The following is a 5,362-nucleotide window of genomic DNA, read 5'->3' on the forward strand; positions in this document are numbered from 1 at the left end:
CTCGCCTCGCTCCTCACGCAGTTTCACTTTCTCTTCTCCCGTCCCTGCCGCCCTGAGACGGGCAGAGAGGGAGAGGGAATGAAGCTCGCTGCTTTCATTTCTTCCACCCTAAATAGAAAGCTTAAACTAAGAGGAGCTGAAAACGGACACGGGAGGGCAGGGCACTGCCTTCCGACGCTGTAGGAACGAGCGCAGCAGGGCAATTCCCAGGCGCTGCCCAAGCCCCGGGGCGCCGGGGGCCGCGGGCCGGGCCGGCAGCAGCATCCGGCCGCTCGCCGCCTCCCGGGAGGGCGAGGGAAAGGAGGAAAAAGGTTCTGCCGAAACCCGGGATCGAACCAGGGACCTTTAGATCTTCAGTCTAACGCTCTCCCAACTGAGCTATTTCGGCCGCTGTGCTGACGCTTCTGCGGTGAGATACCACTAATCTGTCCCTCCACACCCATCACCCGGCGACTCGCCGTCTATATTTTAAGTAAAATGGTTGTTATTAGCCACAAACGAGTCAATGACGGGTCCCGACAAACAAAATTATGCCGTCAGCCAAAGACAAATCAGCAGTAACACAAAATTATGCATATACAGACATCTATGCACAACACACCGACACACACCTCAGAATGAAGGTGTTTTGGCAGTGGCTCCGTGGATCATTGCAAGAGGTAACAGGAACTAGAACATTATGTAGGACTCAGGAGCATTAAATCGGCAGCATTTTACTTTCAGTTTTCAGGGATTTTATTTTAAAGCCTGACAAAATGTGTGCAGAGATGATGATGTCACAAAAAGACGTGAACAGGAAGGGCACCTGCACCTTCTTGCGTCCACTGGAGAAGCTCCCTGTGTCCACATAAATCACAAATCCTGACTAAGTAGTGTAAGAATAAAAAATAGTTTACATTCACGTTGTGGATTAGGCATTGATTTCAACAGGCAACTGGTAGCACACTCCTGTGGCTACAGGGAAAAGGTGGAGGATGCATCAGAGTGCCCACGTTTAGTGCCTGTGGTGGGCGCTGACGTCTCAAGTTTGTGCTGATTTGCACAGCCCGTGGTCTAGGAAAAGCCTCCTGTGAGGGCATCTCCTACTCACACTTCCTGCACACTGTGAGGGAGAGAGGCTGCCTTGCAAAATTGTCCACTGCTGCTCCCTCCTGTTAGTAAAAAACACCAAGACTCTCTTCCGTAGTACTAGAGGAATTTAACAAACCCCTCCTTTTTCAAGGGGGGAAGAAGCAGCCTCAGCCCAAGCCAGCCATGTGAATATTTGGTAACATAAATCCCCCTGTTTCCTTTTATTTTCAGAGTGTATTTTTCCTCACATTGTCCCACATTTGTGGGTTCTTCAGGAGCTGATACGTTTCCAGGAGTCAAATACCTGTTTTCAGAAGTACAAAGGCTGAGGACTGAGCCAGCAGTTTAGTGACTGAAAACAAAAACTCTTCACAAAAAAAAATCAGTTAGGGAGAGGTTAAAAAAAATCCACCCACACTTGTGCTTAAGAGGTGTGTGAACAACATACTGATACAAAATCTCATCTTCTCATGATTTTCCATTGCCACTGGCAATGATTGTTTTGCAGAGAAATGATGAACATAATCCCTTAACAAGACTGTCTCCTACTGATGCAGCTAACACAGTCTGTGATCTCTGGTGCAGATAAACTCCAAATGTGTCATGGCATGCAGAGAAGTCAAAACACTATTGACTTAAGAGTTTTCATACATTACCACAACAATCAGAGCTACTAGGGAGTAATGGGTTATTCTGATTCTTATTTTTAGAAATCTCTGTTTTGCCAGGTGAAATGGAAGTGACAATGGGAATAAAACAAAAAACTAAAGGTAATGCAAAACAAAAATAAATAAAAGAGAAGGACAATTCAGACTCAGACATAGCATATTTAATAAAAGAGTCAGCTTTTCCCCTAACAGAATTTGGTGAGGGGTTTTGTATTAAAAGTTCCTCCTTGTGTAGAAAGATATTTGCAGTTTGTGCCTGTCTAATGAGCATAAGAACACACTTTCAGCAAAATGGAGCATTCTGAGTCAAAAAAACCCCACAAACCAACAAAAAACCCCCACATTTTTCACCCACAGTCTTTCTCCTACATCAAAGAAAGTAGAGGGTGGACAAACCAAAGGTATTTACTAGTCCATCATCTTAGGAAAGTGTAAACAAGCCTAAACCACAGCTGACACCCCTTAATGCAAGCAGCACACAAATTTAAGCAAGTGCTGAGGTCAGACCAGAGAAAGCCTTGGAGAAAGAGCTCTCTTTGTTGCACAAAGTGGAGCTGATACACACACACCACAAATGCCCCACAGGCCACAGCTGGCAGGGTGAGCTGTGGCTGCCCCATCCCTGGCAGTGCTCAAGGCCAGGTTGGACAGGGCTCTGCGTCCCTGCACATGGCAGGGGGCTTGAACTAGGTGATCATTTAGGTCCTTTCCTGGCTGAATCACTCTGACTCTGTGAGTGCAGACGGCCCTGCCTCAGCTGCCCACTTCAGTGTCTTCCGGTTGTATTTTCTGAGACCCCCGTGGCAGGAAGGAATGATGAATCTGACTCCATGTTCTCAGAAGGCTAATTTATTATTTTATGATACTATATTACATTAAAGAATACTATACTAAACTATACTAAAGAATACAGAAAGGATGCAGACAGAAGGCTAGAAAGACACTTAGAAATCTCCTGACTCTCTCTCGAGTCTGACACAGCTTGGCGCCAGTTGGCCAATGGGTGAAAACACTCACACTAGAAACCAGTGAAACAACCACCTGTTGGTAAACAATCTCCAAACACATTCCAAAGCAGCAAAACACAGCAGAAGCAAATCAGATTATTGTTTTCATTTTTCTCTGAGGCTTCTTAGCTTCCCAGGAGCAAGATCCTGGGCAAAGAGATTTTTCCAGAAAATACGACAGTGATATCTTCCAAATCCTTTCACTTGCTGCTGGCTAGGGATGCACTGAATGGCAGCTGTGGCACACCAAGACAGTGAGGTGCAATCTTGGTTTTCCCCAATGCACAAGGGATTTCAGGAGCTGCTTCCCAAAGATCTGATCCAATTCAGAACAGTAATCCCAAAAAGAGATGCAAACCATCCAAATTCCTGATAGAACCTGAATCCAAACCTCTGCCCAAGTCCAGCCCTTCTCCCTTAGAAAGTTTTAGCAGTTAAGTGACATACACATTTACTCCATTTTTCTTACTGGTGTAGCCTCACTTTGCTCTGTGACACAAGCCTTGAAAGAGTAGACTGAAAGGTTACAGTGTTCACAGTATTTTACATCACAACCTCTGCCTCCTGCAGAAATGCTACCCTGCAAAATCAGTGAGAAACAAAATCCTGAAAGCATCACACTTCTCCACACTGACAGTTCACTAAGTTGATCCTTTGTCCTTTTCTTCCTACAGAAGCCAGGAGGCTAATGGCAAAATAAGCTGTTTTCTACAACAGAAAATACTTTTCCTTGTGAAAGAAATGCTCCTACCAGATCACTCAGCTGCAAAGAAAATCTGCTGTACATCAAAGTAGCTCAAAGCAAAAGCCTCCTACATTTCTTAAATACATACATTTCAATATTTTAAAATGTGCATTTATTTATCTATATACAAGTAATAACACTAAGACAAAAATCTCAAACACTTGGATGAATTAAATCTTCAAAAACATTTAAATAAACTAGAACAGCTGTCACTAAAAAATTAATAGATTCTATTGAAAATCCACCCCAGGTAATACAACTTCTTTGGATAGTCATACAAATATCAATGCTTGCATCTTCAGCATCTATACATTAAGAACAACTTTCAAAAGTTCTGTTCAATAAACTAATCACTCCCTACTGCTTTCTTGTGTGTATTTCTGATAACACTGTTTTTAGTGTTCCAAGACACTGTAGCTATTTTCAAAGGTTTAAAATATTTTTAAACTAAGGTTTATACATGTTTAAAATAGTAAGATTTTAGTTATCTGTAATCTCTACTCTTAAAAACACAGCACAGCCAGTATTCCAGTATAAGGAGATGTGAAAGACTCATATTTTCATACAACCTATTCAAAGCAGCTGTCACAGCAATCACAAATACAGCTAAGACAGATCTTTCCAGCACTTTAGCTATTTCTGGTACTGACTTGTACAAAATACAGAACAGTAAGATGGATATTGTAAGGAAGGATGCACTTTTTAAGGAATCAAGAAAAATTCTGTACAATCAAGTACAAAAATTAAGGAAATCTTTGAATTTAGTCAGCAACGTGCATTTGACAATGACATTTCAGTGATTCATCCATAGAAGCACATCTGGTAAGCCAAGTATGCAACAGATCATTACAGATGAAATCCTGTAACTTCTATCTGTCCCAGATGGAGGCTTTTACTTCCAAATCAAGCATCAGTAACTGCCACACAATTCTACTATCATTATCCCACTGTGTCACAGAAAACTCACCTTCAATAACAGGCCCCTAGACCCTAAAACCCATACCTGGCACTGCAGTAAGCCTAGAAACTTCCTGGTTAGCCTTCTTCTAGAGTGACTCTTGCCAGCCACAAGTGGCACTTTACCAACAGCACCATGCGCCACAAGGTGTGTGATGAAGTTGGGAACACTTGTGCTTCAGGAGCTATCTCCCAGTTTCTGAGGCCCTTTAGGAGTCACAGCTTTTTCTGAGTTCCCACAGCATCCCCATCCTGTGCCACTTGCAGCTCTGCCCAGGGGCCACACACGATCAGGGACTGGCCAACTACAGAAGGTGAAGTGACAAAACCGAGAACAGGGGTCCTTTTTATGTTTGCCAGATCACCTCAAAGACAAAAAAGTGAAGGTAATTTTTTCAGGATAGAGGAAGAGCTAAGAAATTATTTTTTTTTTAAAAAACTCACCATGTACTTTTTCAGCATGTTCTTCTTAATTAAGAGAAACCAGTCACACCGTAATATTTATTATTAAATCAACTGTGAACAAGATTCATTGACAGATTTCTAGAATTACAGAGTTTTTTCCCAACTTTTATATTAAAACTCAAATACTGTTTTATCTTTAAAATCTTTATTATAGAAAAAATGCTGATACACTGCATTGATTAAGGTCTGCCTACCCACAATTCACAGAAAAAGAAGAGTTTTAAAAAATTTCCTCCATAAGTAGCCTTCATGTCACAGGAAATGAGATCATTGGAATGTTAACTGTGTTCCAGTATTTCAAGTTTGTTACAATTACAACTAAGAAAAAGGACTTAACATGTAATAGACAGTAATACAGTCAAAAGAGTACAAAGTTTAAGGAAATACTTCTGGAAATCTCAGTGAGAGCACCTACTACTTCTTGACATCATTCCCCCCTTGTTCCCCTT

At 42.0% G+C, this 5,362-nt stretch overlaps 1 non-coding gene across 1 annotated transcript; it reads right to left on the reverse strand.

Moving 5' to 3' along the window:
* Positions 1 to 315: 315 nt before the first annotated feature.
* TRNAF-GAA (transfer RNA phenylalanine (anticodon GAA)) lies at positions 316 to 388 on the reverse strand. The gene has a single exon. It is a non-coding gene; the product is annotated as a tRNA-Phe (tRNA).
* Between the last annotated feature and the right edge of the window lie 4,974 nt (positions 389 to 5,362).

This window comes from Melozone crissalis, unplaced genomic scaffold, assembly GCF_028551555.1.
Source record: "Melozone crissalis strain CALT ecotype California unplaced genomic scaffold, PUWL_Pcris_2 ptg000013l_1, whole genome shotgun sequence".
NCBI classification, from domain to species: domain Eukaryota; kingdom Metazoa; phylum Chordata; class Aves; order Passeriformes; family Passerellidae; genus Melozone; species Melozone crissalis.